The 15,584-nt window shown below is 37.8% G+C and overlaps 1 pseudogene; it reads right to left on the bottom strand.

The window, feature by feature from the left end:
• Positions 1–2,904: 2,904 nt before the first annotated feature.
• On the bottom strand, positions 2,905–4,215 carry LOC102877245 (annotated as a pseudogene).
• Positions 4,216–15,584: the final 11,369 nt, after the last annotated feature.

Raw genomic sequence — 15,584 nt, 5'->3', positions numbered from 1 at the left:
CTCTAAGAGAGATGCAAATCAAAACAACTATGAGATACCATCTTATCCCAGTCAGAATAGTAAAATTTAACAGAACAGCAAGCAGCAAATGCTGGTGAGGTTGTGGAGAAACTTGAGCCCTTATTCACTGTTGGTGGGAGTGTAAAATGGTGCAACCACTATGGAAGGCGGTATGGCACTTTCTCAAAAAGTTGGAAATAGAAATACCATTTGACCCAGAAATTCCACTACTCCGAATTTACCCTAAAGAAACCATAACCACCACCCAAGCAAATATATGCACACCCATGTTTATTGTGGCTTTGTTCACAATATCAAAGAGCTGGAAACAATCCAGGTGCCTATTAACAAATGAATGGATAGAGAAGCTCTGGTGTATTCACACAATGCAATACTATGCAACATTGGAAAACAAAGAACTCATGAAATATTATAGAAAATGGGTGACCCTGCAGGACATTATGCTGAGTGAAGTATCTCAGTCACAAAAGGACAAATATTGCATAGGGCCATTGTTGTAAAATGGTACTGACATTGGGGTTGAAGCAAGACAGAGAAGGAGAGGAGGAATGATATATACTGCATTGAAACAGATGAGGGAGAGAACAAAAGGGATAGATGATTGGGTATTATTGTCATGACAGGAGTCCAAAATGAAGGCTACACAGTGGTGTGGAGTTGGGGGGAGGGATTGCATAACAATGAAAGAGTTTTTCTTTTACTTTAAAAGAATGGTGAATTCAGGGGAGGGGTTGGGCAGGAAGAAATGGGTAACAATAAATGAATGGAAACCCCAAGTCTCTGTAAACTTTCATTAAAATTAATTTTTAAAAGTCTTAATTCCTACATATAGTGTAATGAAACTAGAAAACTCTTTGATAAACTTACATATTACCATATCACAAATTGCAAAGGAAGCATGGCAGGTTAAAAAAAAATAGCAGTCACTAGTTTGTTTAGCCAAAATCACACCCAGCATTTATTACTAGCCCAGCAAGGTGGAATTTGGACTATAGTAAATACCTCCTCTCGTGTTTATATAAATAACACAGGAGAAATTGAGCATGATATACAAAATATAAACAGCAGGCCACCCGGCTTCATCCAGGTTTATTCTGAGGTTGCCCCTAATCTTGGGATCCATGCTAAGTCCATCCCCCAAGAGATTTTAATACATAGAGTTAGTGTGCTGCTAATAACGGGCTTTCTGAAGTTCACTGTTTACTGCCTTATGCATGCTGAAGGGAAAATTTATGTTCTTCACTTTAGTTCATTCAATCAGTAATGTTAAAGAAGAGCATGATCCAGAACAGAAATGGACTATCTGGCGAAGAACCTGAAGAATTCACCCACTATCTGGCCAAATGCTGTGATTTTAAAGTGCCCAGCCATGGCCTCTAGGTAGAACCAATGGCTTTAAATTCAGATTTTGATACAATGATGATCAGTGTTAAGAATTCTCAATCTCTGACCAAGAAGTGTTTTCGTGTAAAACAGCCAAAAGCTGTTGAATGTTGAGCTGATTCTAAATCCTGTGGCCTAGATAGCAAATTCGAAGAAACTATTATGCTGTTGATTTTGAATTTCACTCACCTGTTAGCAAAGCTACTTTATTATGCACACATAAAATTAACATCTTAAGCGCAAAGTAGTTCCAAAAACAAAGTTTGTGATCTGCTTCATTTGTATTTCTCTGCCCTATCAACCTGGACTAGATGGCTTTAACTATTTTTCTATTCCCTTTTGTAACACCAACTTTACATGTCCATTTCTGTATTGTGTGAATATCCTGGTTTCTGATAAGAGGAAGATATGAGGCTGCCACTCATAAAAAAGTGTCTTATCTGAGAAGCCAGAAAACCAGATGTATACACACTCTCTTTTCCCCTCTTTATCGCCTTGATGTAAATGGAATTTCAATAATGTAACTTTGTCTGAATCTTTCTGTAAAAAGTAACCTTCAGGAGTTTGGGGCTTAGCTGGCTGGTTATCAGGAAGGGCAAGTCCCTGGAGAAAGACTTGGTGCTTGGTGAAGTAGAAGACCATGGATAAAGTAGAAAAGCTTCTTTCAGATTAATTGACACAGTGACCCAGCAACGGGTTTAAGTGTAGCAGAGATTGTTAAGGATGGTGCGGGATCGGACATTGTTTTGTTCTTTGCTTAGTCATCACTTCTTCACCTTGAATAGTAAAGATATATTTTAATGCTTTTTTTCTAATATGGTGTTTCCCTTTTCTTGTGCATTTTAAATGTTTTCATTTTAATCTTCTTGCAAAAGAATGAATTCTATTTTTTTCCCAAAGAAAAAAACAACATAGTTTTACCAATCACTAAAAAGGCATTATTATTTCCTGTTTTGTCCTTATATCTTCCTCATAAACCGGGTAAGTATACTAACTCCATCATCAATATACTATAAGGAGAATGATGGGATTTTGCCCCCTCTCATCAATCATTTGCCCACTGACAAGCTGCTTTGGTAAGCATTATTATCAGGAATTGTTCAGAACACTTGGTAAAAATATATAAAAGAAAGTTTAATCAGTTACTGTAACCTATTAGATTAGGCTTCTGCAGATCAAAAGGATCCACCTTACAGATGGCCCTCTATTCATTTCAGAAAGGGAAAAATGTGTCTTAAGAAAGAAAGGAAAACAATTAGATTAAGTAAATTCAGTAAAATATTAATACTGTAGGAAATCAGTAGGGGAGGGTGTGCTTGTAATAAAACTAGCTTGTTGGGGAATTTCATGTAGAAAAACAAACTGTATATTCCTTATTTTTTGTACAAGATTAATTAAAAGCCACTTTACATTAAGAGGGCCAGAAAGTCACTTAAACATTTTTCTTCAAGGTGAGACATTTTCTTTTTTGAAATGAGCATTAGAGAAAGGAGGGAAAGTTCACTCAAAGAGGTCCTCAACCATGCGCTGTCCCATTGCTATATATGCCTCCTTCTCCCCTGGTGTCATCTGGGCCACCAGCTCTGGTCGCTGGCTAACTTCGCTATAAGAGAACGGCCGGCCAGCCACCATGACAACAGGGTCATCTGTCACTTCTTCAAACTCATCATCGTCATCATCTTCCCGATGGTGCACAGCCACAGCTGCCGGACGGAGCGGAGAGTCATTATCTGACTGACTGGTTTCACTTTCCGAGTCACTTCCATTATTAGTGGTGACAGGAGCAGCCACTCACCCAGAACCAGCCGTGGTAGAGGGTGTCTTCTTCTCATGCATGAGGAAGGCTCTCATGACCTCCTCATTGTCATCCGGACCTGCGCGGCATCTTCGCTGTCCTGAAACGAGCCTATATCCATGGCACCTTCTTTCATATCTTCAGAACTGTACGTCCCTTGGACAGTGCTCTCTCTCAACTAAATGGGTCTCTCTTTGGCAGATTTCTCTTCCAGGGAGGTTCGATGAAGATCTTCTTGGTCATCCATGTTGATGACAACATTGTGGGTGTATAAGTCCTCATAGGAGGGACCTTTGGTGGCACATGCTTCCCGGTGGTGCCCACCTGCCAGGCCAGCAGTCCCAGCAGTAGCTGCTGCACGGTTCTTGCTCTGCTTCAGGGCCGGGATTTCTGTGGTTTCTGGTTCAAGTATTTCATAAGCCAAGTTCACATCCTCTGTCTCTCGAAGTAGTGCGTAAATATGTTCAATTTGTTCATTAAACCTTGCCAAAAGTGTCCGTGCATCTTTTTTGGGCATTGCTGTTTCTTCCTCTTCCACTTTTGTTTGACAAAAAGTACAGTGGAAAGTTCCTGTCATGGGATCAAAAAGTTGATTAGCTTCTAAGTCTGTGAAAGTACTACTACATAAAGGACATTTGACGGAAGAGCGGTTGGTGGACTCTCTCATCTGTTTCAATCCTCCTTCTCATGTGGTCCAATTTATATTTTACCACATTAACAAGAGTACGATAATTGATAAAGTAGTAGTTATAGCGAGTGGTTGTTCCATCTGCAGCAGTCTCTTCTCTCATTCTGCATTTGATGAATTTATCTCCCTTTAAATTATTCAAAACCGATTGAAGTTGTTTCTGATCAAACTTGAGCAGCTCCAGCATATCTTCCTCTTTCACACAGGGGTTCCGAATCAAGATGTCCAAAGCCAAGGCGTCCTAAATGCCATAAAAGCCCCGGATCACATACTTGGCTAACCTTTTCAAGGCTGCAGGAACCTCAGTGACGACATCTGGGTCTGCCATCTTCAGCAGCAAGTTTCAACTTCAAAATTGCTGGACTTACGGGGAGCTCCGGTGGCCTAGTGGCAAGAAGCTGCACTGCAATCCCAGAGGCGCATGGTTCAAATCCACCAGATACTCTGCTGGGGAAGGAGGGACAATTCCCTCCTGTACCAGTCAGATCTGATTTGACGGTACACACAAATAATAAAATTAAAAAAATTTAAAAAAAAGCATAAAATCACTGGACTTAACTACCGGCTTAAATGAACATGCCAACTGCACAACGACAAAAATCTCTTTTACAGATTTTTTTAAGCCATTTTTGACATGGAAATATTTTAGAAAGTAGCATATGATCAACAGACAATGGTAATGAATATGAAGTTAAAGCTAAACTAAAGGTTTCGGCAAGAAGTAAGGACTCCAGTACCAACAGACATGTTTCAATTAACTGATGCAGCCCTAGATATGTTTACCAGTCTATACCAAAAAAGTCAGAAGACAAATGTGGAAGAGATTAATATTTGCTCCCATTCCCAAGAAAGGGCAGTTGATTCAATGTGGAAATTATTGAACAATATCATTAATATCACATACAAGCAAAATATTGAGGAAGATCATCCCAAAACAGCTAGAAGAGTACATTGAAAGAAAACTGTCAGAAGTTCAAACTGAGTTTAGAAGAGGCTATGGCCCAGAGATATCATTGCTGATGTTAAATGAATCTTAGCTGAAAGAAGAAAATATCAGAAGAATGTCTATTCATGTTTTATTGACTATGCAAAGTCTTTTGATTGTGTGGATCATAACAAATTATGATTAAAAGTGAAAAGAATGGGAATCTTGGAATATTCACTCATGCTCATAATGAAACCTATATATAGATTAAGAAGCTGTAGTTCTAATGGAGCAAGGGAAAACTGTGTGGTTGAAAATCAAGACAGATGTGTGTCAGGGCTGTCTTCCTTCCTCATACCAATTCAATCTGCATGCTGAGCAAGTAAATTGAGAAGGTGGACTCTATAAAGAAAAATGTGGCATCAGGATAGGAGGAAGACTCATCAATAACCTACATTATAAAATGACATAATCTTGCTTGCTGAAAGTGAGGAGGACTTGGAGCACTTGCTGAAGAAGATCAAAGTCTACAACTGTCAATATAGATTACATCTAAAATCAGGAAAACAAAAATCCTCACCACTGGACTGATAAGCAACATCATGATAGATGGAAAAAAGATTAAAATTGTTGATGACTTCCTCTTACTTGGGTCCACAATCTTTGGCATCAGTAGTCAAGAGATTAAAAGACGTATCACATTGGGCAAGTCTGTTGTAGGAGACTTCTCCACAGATCTGAGGAGCAATGATGTCAGGTTTTTTTCAAAACGACTATTCCAATACATCAATCCTTCTTTCATGTTTACTCATTGCCCTACTTTCAGATATATATGAGAAATTGAAACATGACTTGGACCAGGGTCACCTTACTTTTTAAGCACATAACTTTGCTTTTTAGCACTTTGGAAGGGGCCTTGGCAGGAGGTTTTTTCCAGTGCAACACATCTTTAGGTTTCCTGACTACTGTGACCGTGAGTGTTGATTGCGGATTCAAGCAAAAGGAAATAATTGACAATTTCAATCTCTTCTCCATCTAGCATGATGTTTCTTGTTGATCTTGTGTAGGAAGGATTTTCTTTTTTTGATGTTGAGATGTAATGTCATAATCAGTACCAAAAGCTGTAATATTTGATATCCCTCAGTAAAAGTTTCAAGTCTTCTTCACTTTCTGCAAGCAAAGTTCTCTCATCTGCATACTGCAGATTGTTGATGATGGGTTTTCCTCAAATCCTGATCCCCAAATGCCTCACTCTTTCATATGGTCCTGTTTTCCAAATTATTTGTTTAGCATACAGATTACAAATTGAACAACCTTTATCCATAACTTTTCTAGTTTTCAGTCATTCAACATCTTCTTGTTCTGATGAGACAACTGATTCTTGATCTATGTATCGGTTTTGCATGGGCACAATTAAATGTTGTGGGATTCTTATTCTTCTTCACTCCCCCCTTTTTAATTATATTGATTTATTTACAAAGTTTGAATATATTGTTTTTCACATCTGACCTTTCTCATTTCCTTCACCCCCCATCAAATTGTGTGACCCTATGATTAACACCCTCTCCTGCTCCCCTCCCATTCTTATCCCTCTGCTCCATCTGGCCCCCCCATCCTCATACTCATTCTACAATGAGTTTATACACTTTTTATACAGTATTTGTCCTTATGGGACTTTGTCCACTCAGCATAATGCTCTCCAGTCCCTCCCAATTTAGGTAGTAATTTATAAAATCCTTTCTGCTGCATGCTCCATAGTTTTCCACTGTGGGAGTGTATCATAATTTCTCAATCCTTTGATTGTGGTCGGACATCTGAGCTGTTCAAAAAGCTAAATATAGAAATCCCGTATGACCCAGTTATTCCATTGCTTGGAATATATTCTGAGAAAATGAGAACTGAGGCTCAAATGAAGACTTGTACACCAATGTTCATAGCAGCATTATTCACCATAACAAGAACATGGAAACATCCCAGATGTCCAGTCTCCTTCTTCTTAATGTCATTCACCATCTGTTATAATCCACACAATCAAATGCCTTTGCACAGTCAATAAGACACAACTAAATATCTTTCTTAGATTAGCTTAGCAGATATGACACCAGAAGCTAAGCCCTCATATTAGGAAACACAAAAGAGAAGGAAGAGTTGCAAGCAGACAATACTGCTTGGAACATAGAATGTGAGATGAATGTAGGAAAATTGAACATCGTTAAAGAAGACATGGAACACATAAATATTGACACTCACAAAATGAGATGGACTGGAATGGTACATATTCAGTCAAACAGTCCTATGATCTACTATGCTGGAAATGAAAAGGTGAGGATAAACTGGGTCACATCCACAACTAAAAACACTCTTCCTAGATTCAGTGTTATGATAGGCAGGATAACATCTAGATGCATACAGAGAAGACTTGTTAATATCATTGTTTTTCAAATGTAAGCACCAACAACCAGAGCCAAAGAGGAAGAAACAGGAGATTTTTACTAACTTGCATTTGGAAATCAGTGGAACATGCAACCAATACACATTTATGATAATGGGTGACTGGGATAAAAAAAATGGGAATAAGGTAAAAGGATCAGTAGTACTTGGTGACCAAAATGAGGATGGATATAGAATGATAGAATTATGTACAATCAATTATTAAATGCAAATATATTTTATAAGACACACTTAGGCACATATAATACATGTGGACCTCAACTGATGGTCTACACAGGAATGAAACTGATTACATCTGTGGAAAGAATCGTTGGAGAAGCTCAATATCAGCTGTGACAGCTAAGCCAGGTGCTGACTGTGGAACAAATCATCAACTACTCATATGCAAATGTGAACTGAAGCTAAAGAAAATTAGAACAAATCCACCAGAACCAAAATTTGACCTAATATTTATCCCACATGAATTAAAAAAAGAACAAAAACACAAACAAACCAAAAACAACCCACATCTCAGAAACAGGTTTGAGGCTGTGAACACTAATGAATGGACCAGATGTGCTATGGGAGGGTATCAAAAATATCATCAATGAAGAATACAAAAGGTCATTACAATGACAGAGAAGGAAGAAAAGACTGAGATAGATGTCAGAAGAGACTCAGAGTATTACACTAGAACACCAAGAAGCCAAAGTAAAGGGAAGAAATCAGGAAGTAAGGAGTTGAACAGAAGATTTCAAAGAGAAGCTTGGCAAGACAAAGCAAAGTATTAATAATGAAATATGCAAAGAGCTGGAGTCTGAGACCCAAAAGGGATGAACCATCTCAGCCTCTCTTAAACTGAAGGAACTAAAGAACAAATTAAAACCTTGAGTGGCAATCTTAAGGAGGTTATTGGCAGAATGATCCAGGAAACATAAGAAAAAGATGGAAGGAAGTACACGAAGTCACTATACCAGAAAGAACTGGCTGACAGAGAAGAATTTCAGGAAACAACGTGTGATCAAGAGACAATAGTCATGAAGGAGGAAGTCCAATATCTTCTCTGAAGGAATTAGCAAAAGAAAAAAAAGGTCCCAGAAACTGATGGAATACCAACTGACATATTTCAATAAACAGATGCAGCACTGAATGTGCTCACCAAGTTGTGCCAAGAAATCTGGAGGACAACTAACTGCCCACCTGACTGGAAGAGACAGATCCACATTTATTTTCATTCCAAAAAAGGATGATTCAAAAAGTGTGTAAATTATTGAACAATATCACTAATATCACATACAAGTAAAATCTTGTTGTTATGTGCCTTCAACTCCTAGTGATCCTGTGTACAACAGCCCTGAAACCTGTTCTATCCTGTGCCAGCTTTACTGTCTCTGACATACTTACCCTCATTACCCCAGTCACTATATCAACCCATCTTTCTCCGTCTTTCCACCTTCCAAGCATGAAGGCCCTTTCTAAGGACTGGTCTCTCATTGCAATATGCCCAAAGTATATCAGAATCCTTGCTTCCAAGGAGCAGCCTGGCTTTACCCTCTCTAGGATGAACCTATTTGTTCTTCTGGCAGACCGTGGTATATTCAATACTCTTCTCCAGCACCACAGTTCAAAAGCATCAATTCTCTTTCTATCATCTTAGCCGTAAAGCAAGCAATTGTGGAGACTATGGTCTGAATCAGGTATACCTTAGTCTCCAGACTGACGTTGTTACTTTTCAGTACTCTGGATCCTTGACAGCCAACTTTCCCAATGCAATTCATCTCTTGTTTTTCTGGCTGCTGGTACCAAGAGTGTTGATTGTGGAGCCAAGCAAACTAATGGTGTTAACAATCTCAATCTCTTCCCCATCTATCCTAATGCTGACAATCAGCTCAATGGTGAGAATTTTTGCTTTCTTGATGTTGAGCTTCAATCCATATTGAAAGCTACAGTCCTTGATCTTCTTCATCAAGCACTTCAAGTCCTCCTCAGTTTCAGTAAGTAGGGTTGTGTCACCTGCATAATGTAGAATTTTTATGAATCTTCCTCCAATCCTGATGCCATACTCCTCCTCATACAGCTCAGCCTCCCGGATGATCTGTTGTGCATATAGATTGAAAAGGTATGAAGACAGAATATATCCCTGTCAGTGTCTCCTTGCTCTGTTCTTACGACTGTCTCCTGGTGCAAATATAGGTTTTGAATAAGCAAAATCAATTATTCTGGGATTTCCATTCTTCTCAGAGTCAGCCGTTTGTTGTGATCCACACAGTCAAAAATCCTACTGAAGATTATTTAAAAACTGACTGGAACTGTTCACTAACAGAAAACTAGTAGCAGTGTAAGCAGCATTCAGAAGAGGACATCATGGCCAATATCAGATGGATCTTAATTGAAAGCAGAGAGTACTAGAGGAATATCTATCTGTTTTTCATTGGCTATGCAAAGCCATTTGACTGTGTGGATCACAACAAATTGTGGCTAACCTTTAGAAGAATGAGAATCTCAGAACACCTGATTGTGCTCAAGTGAAATTTATGCTTGGACCAGGAAGCAGTGTCAGAACGGAACAAGGAAACATTGCCTGGTTCAAAAGCAGGAAAGGAGTGTGTCGGGGATCTGTCTGTTCTCCGTAACTTTTTACTCTATATGCAGAATAAATACTCAGGAGGCTGGACTTTTTGAGGCGAAATATGGAAGAAGACTCATCAAAACCTGCTGTATACAGATGACACAACTTTGCTTGCCGAAACCAAAGAGGTCCTGAAGTATCTACTGCAAAAGGTCAAGGACTGCAGTCTTCAATATGGACTGAAGCTCAACATCAGGAAAACAAAGATTCTCAGCTCTTGTCAAAATGTCATCAACATGATAGATAGATTGAAATTATTAACAATTTCAGTTAACGAGTTTCCACGATCAACACCCTTGGTATCAGAAGTTAGAAACTCACGATTGCACTGGGAGAAAAACTGCCATCAGGGAGCTCTCAAGAATGCTGAAGAGCAACAAAATCATTCCAGAGACTAAGGTGCACCAGACCCACGCCGTGATCTTCATAATTATACGCTATGCAACAGAAAGCTGGACAATGAATAAAGATGACGGAAGAAGAATTGATGCCTTTGAGTTGTGGTACTGGAAAAAAGTATTGAACATAAACTGGACTGCCAAAAGAACAAACAGGTCTGTCCTGAAAGAAGCCGAGTTGCTCCTTGGAGGTGAGGATTTTGAAGCTTTGATTCACGTATTTTGGACATATTGTCAGGAGGGACTAGTCCTTGGGGAAGGACATGCCTGGAAGGGTGGACGGACAGCACAAGACAGAAAGACCTAGGGGTGAGACGGGTTGACAGAATAACTGAGATAATGGGGATAGATGCATCAGATACAGGGAGTACAGTGAGACTGGCTCTAGATAGGGCAGGTTTCAGAGGTATAGTGCATAAGGTCGCTATGAGTTGCAGTCAACTCAATGGCCACAACAACAACAAGTATCTTTCTTGTATTTTCTGCTTTTAGCCTTACAACAGCTATTATATCCCTTATTCCATGGCCTCTTCTGCATCCAGTTTGAATTTCACTGGTGATATACTATTTCAGCCATTTTATAATAATCTTTATCAAGATTGTACTTTTAGTATTATTTATGTTGTGTGCTAATTTCAAAACTTGTTGAACTTCCTAATGTGGGAATAGGAACAAATACAGATTTTTTTCTAGCCATTCATGTCAGTAGCTGTCTTCCAGATTTCTTAATTTGGGCTAGTGAACATGTGCAAGACTTCATTTGTTTATTGTAACATTACACTTGGTATTACATCAGTTTCCAATGCCATATTTATTGTCAATGCTTTTAACAGTGCAGCTCGGACTTATTCCTTCAGTATTATTGGTTCTTGACAATAAGTCCCTTCCTGAAATGATTCGGTGTCAACGATTTCTTTTTGGTACAGTGTATTATTTTCATCTTTTGGTGCTTTCTGCATCGTTAAAAAATTTGTCCATCAAATCCTTCAGTATTGCAATCCAAGGCTTAAGTTTGTTCTTCAGTTCTTTCAGCTTGAGAAAGGCTATGCACATTATTCCTTTTTCCTTTCTCTTTCCAACTCTTTGCCTCAGAGAGGCAAGAATTTTTTTTTTTTTAACGTTCAAAAAGTGACTGAAGGCCATAATCTTCGTGACTTCTTTGTGTTGTCATTAACTTACTATGGTATTTTGCTCGCTAATTTCTTTATCATAATTCAACACCGTCGACTGTGCTCCTTTTAAGAGTGTTTAGTGGTAGTAGCCAAGTAACATCTAGTTTTTCTAGCCTCAGGGTCATGTTGTTGTTGTCAGATGCTGCTGATTTGAGTATTATTCATAGTGACTCTAGCAAGAATAGATCTTATGTAATAGAACTATGTCCTATCCTGTGCCATTCTCACAATCTTGGATAGACTAGAGCCATTGCTTCAGTCACAGTATCAATCCACCTGCTGAGGTTTTCCTGTCCTTCATTGTCCATCCACCTTTCCAAGTATGATGTTCCTGTCCAAGGAATAACCTTGCCTAGCAACATGCCCAAAGTATGAAAGATGGAGCTAACATTTTTACCTCCAAGGAACACTCTGGTTGCACCTTCTCTAAGACATTTCTGTCTGCTCTTTTGGCAGTCCATGGGATATATTCAGCACTCTTCTCTAACACCAATTCAAAGGCATCAGTTCTTCTGTCATCCTTATTAATTGTTCAGCTCTCAGATGCATAGCAAGTAACTGAAAGACCATGGCCTGAATCAGGAGCACCTTAGTCCTCACAGTAACTTACTGCTTTTTAATAATTAAAGCAATCCATGACTACAGGCTTTCCTTAGTGCAATACATCTCCTGATCTGCTGGTACCAAATGTATTGATTGTGTATTCAAGTAAGATGAAATTGCTGACAGTTTCAATCTTTTTTCCGTCTATTATGGTGTTGCATATCAGTCCAGTAGCAAGGATTTTGTTTTCTTTATGTTGATATGCAATCCATATTGAAGGCTGTAGTGTTTGACTTTCTGTAGTAAATGTTTCAAGGTTTCCTCACTTTCAATAAGCAAGGTTGTGTCATCTACATAACGAATAATGATGAGTCTTTCTCCAAATCTGATGCCAAATTCTTCTTCATAGGTCCAACTTCTTGAATAATTTGCTCAGAATACAGATTAAATGAGTACAGTAGGATTATTTTATATATTTGTCAAGTAATGGAAATATCTTTTTATTTTCTAATAAAATGTCTATTATGAACCACAATGGCCTTAAAAGGAGTAGCATTATGTTTGATTGAAGAGTATTTTAAGCATCTGTTGAGATAATCATATGCTTTTTCTCTTACCTCTTCAGAGCAGTAATTATATGAGTAGATAAGAAACTACTGAGTCCTCCCTGGATTTCTGGGCAAAACCCTTATTTTTCATAAGGTATCACCCTTTAAACATACTGCATTTCAAAGCAGTATGTAAATTTGTATGCAAGTGGACAGGCTACATTTTCTCCTATAGAGGGACTGGTGGATCTGAATTAGGCCCTTTGGCTAGTGGCTGGGTGTTTTAATTACTGTGTCACTAAGATTCTAATATCCTGCTACTTAGTGGAAAGAATAAGTGAGTTTAGATTAATAAATATATGATTGTATTTAAGCTTTTTGTAAGTATCTGACTCTAATCATGTCACTTAATTTTCATTAGCTTTAATCACCTCCTGTGTGTTATGAGCCCACTCTATACATAAACTAGAGGTTATGATTAGATGAAATGACAAGGTTCTTACAGAATAAAAATATAAATGTTTAATATATTTTTTCTTTTCAAGATAACTAATTTATTGTACTTGTGTATTCTAGGTAGTTTCAAATACAAGCTAGTATAATGTAGGAATTATAAACTAAGTGCATTGAAATATTATTTACTGTAATCATTACAAGAAACACAAGGTATTAATTTTCTTTAAGATTAACCAATATAAGAGATGATATCTTGTTTTTATCTGAGGCTTTAGAGATCTTAACCAGTAATTTTTGTTTAAGAGTCTGGGTTTTTCCTACAGCGTCCCTTTTCAGCAGGAAGTAGCTAAGAGAATACACCATCCCTTTTCCTTATGAATCAGGGTGAAATCTCTCTCAGGGAGGAATGATAGGGAATGGCAAAGGACACACTGACAAAGGAGATTAATCAGAACTGGCTTTGACAAGCACTGTGACAATTGGACAATTAAAACAGATTTTCAAGGGAGGGGAAAGAAGAACGAAGTGGGGAGGAAGGTAGAGAAAATAGTGCAACAATGAATGAATGAAAACCCCAAATCTCTGTAAATGTTCATTAAAATTAATAAAATTTAATAATTTTTTTTTAAAAAGAGTCTGGGTTTTCCCCTGAAGAATAATGGTTGAGAATGGTTAGAAAGAAAATGCCCCAAGTGCCAATATTTTCAGATTGTCCACTAGATGGCATTATATGTCTATCAGAATTGTTTTATCCAGGCATTTGTTCACCAGTTAAATACAGATTAGTTAAGGAGAGAGATAAATTACTGAACAGTAGTAACAGTAACACTATCTTTGAGACAGCTTTCAGTCCCTACTTGTTTGAATGTAAACTAAAGATAATAGCAAAATAAATCTGTCTAGGGACGATGTTGTTCAACTTTCATTAGAAAACAATTACTTCTCCAAGAAAATATTTAAGCTATAGCAAACACATAGAACACAGTCTTAGATCAACAAAGCTCAGTGAGATATTTCATAGAAAAACACACAAACGTACAAAATATATTTCAGTGTTCAACTGAATTATCTTTTTGTGAGATAAGCAGATTCTTAAAGAGCTTAGGTAAGTGTCTTAGTGACAGCATTAAACATATCTTTGAAAGAAAGTGGGTTACGATGACAATACCTAACTCATTATTACGTTAAAGTCAGAGAGTGCTACTTTTTGTCACATCTTTGGATTGCTGCCATCAATGGAATACTTAGATAGACGTGGCTTAGTTAGAAATAATAACAAAAGTTATAATGATTATTGGCTTTTACATAAAGACCAAAATAAACTGGATTCAGAGCTAGAATTCTTTTGATGGGAACATTCAGCTTGACTTTTACTCATTGGAAATGAAACACATCCCTATTTTATTCTACTCTCTTTTTCAAAGAACCTCATCTGTTCCCTTATAGAACCTCATCCCTTCTCTATAGTCTTGCTCATCATCATATATCAAGGAATGAGACATTTTCATCTCTTCAATCATGTAGATAAGAAAGATCAACCCAAGTCTACATTGGAGAATATGAAATAGAATGGGCGCTAGGTCATTTGGAGTATTGTTCCTGTCAGACACAGTTTTATCTTCATCCGTAATCACAGCACACCTCTTATCCTCAGTCACTATCCTTATTACCATATGTTTAAGACTGTGGCTTTGTAGACATTTAAAAACTCTTCACAAGACTGTTGGCTTCTCATCAGTAATTGTTTTATGAGTTTTCTAAATAAGATTTTTTTATTAGGAAGAGATCAACCCCCAAAAGTCAAGAAATCTTTAGGATAAAGGAAAGGAAGAATAATACCCACATGACATAGTGGAGTTCCAGTATATGAGTCAAGATCTAATATAAGAAGAGCTCAGAGGTGTTAGAGATCTCGAGAGAATTTATCTTTATAGTGCTTTCCGATATTAAACTTTTGGCTTCAAACTATACCTTAGTTTGAGGAATTCTAACTTCTACTTTAATTACTAAATGGTCAACATTTGAGGATAGGCCACTCTTCTAAAATCAAAGTTCAAGTAGGACATTCTCAGGTTACATAGGTTTTTCACCAAGTGCTGAATCATACTGACTAAGTGATCAGTGGTGCAGTTTTGAGATAAAAATTTCCATTTTCACCTAAGTCATGTGAAAAACAATTCCATCCTAGGACTGAAGAGCTCTCTAGATCTCTATGACCAACAGGAGAGTGAAGGAATTAAGCACGCCTTTTTTTTTTAATTCAGTGAAAGAAAAATGTCTGGTATGTCATTTGCGTAACTATGACCTCAATCCAGTACAATATTCTCAGAGCAGTGAGAAAGAATCTACTGTCATTCTGTAGGAGGAAATCTCAAGGTATCCGTTAACATTTCAAATACAAGTGTTTATCATAGGTAAATATTCTCATCTACATAAGATATAATGCTAAGGTACACCCTGCTTGCTGAAACTGAGGAGGACATGAAGCGCTTGCTGCAGTGTCAAGGACTGCAGCCTCTTACATGGATTGAGGCTCAAAATCAAGAAGACAAAGATCCTCACCACTGGACCAATTGGCAGCATCAGGATGGATGGT

The sequence above is a fragment of the Elephantulus edwardii genome, unplaced genomic scaffold (genome assembly GCF_000299155.1).
Source record: "Elephantulus edwardii isolate Elephantulus edwardi_28Jun2011 unplaced genomic scaffold, EleEdw1.0 scaffold00334, whole genome shotgun sequence".
Classification (NCBI taxonomy): domain Eukaryota; kingdom Metazoa; phylum Chordata; class Mammalia; order Macroscelidea; family Macroscelididae; genus Elephantulus; species Elephantulus edwardii.
This window is presented reverse-complemented; position numbering and strand designations above follow the sequence as displayed.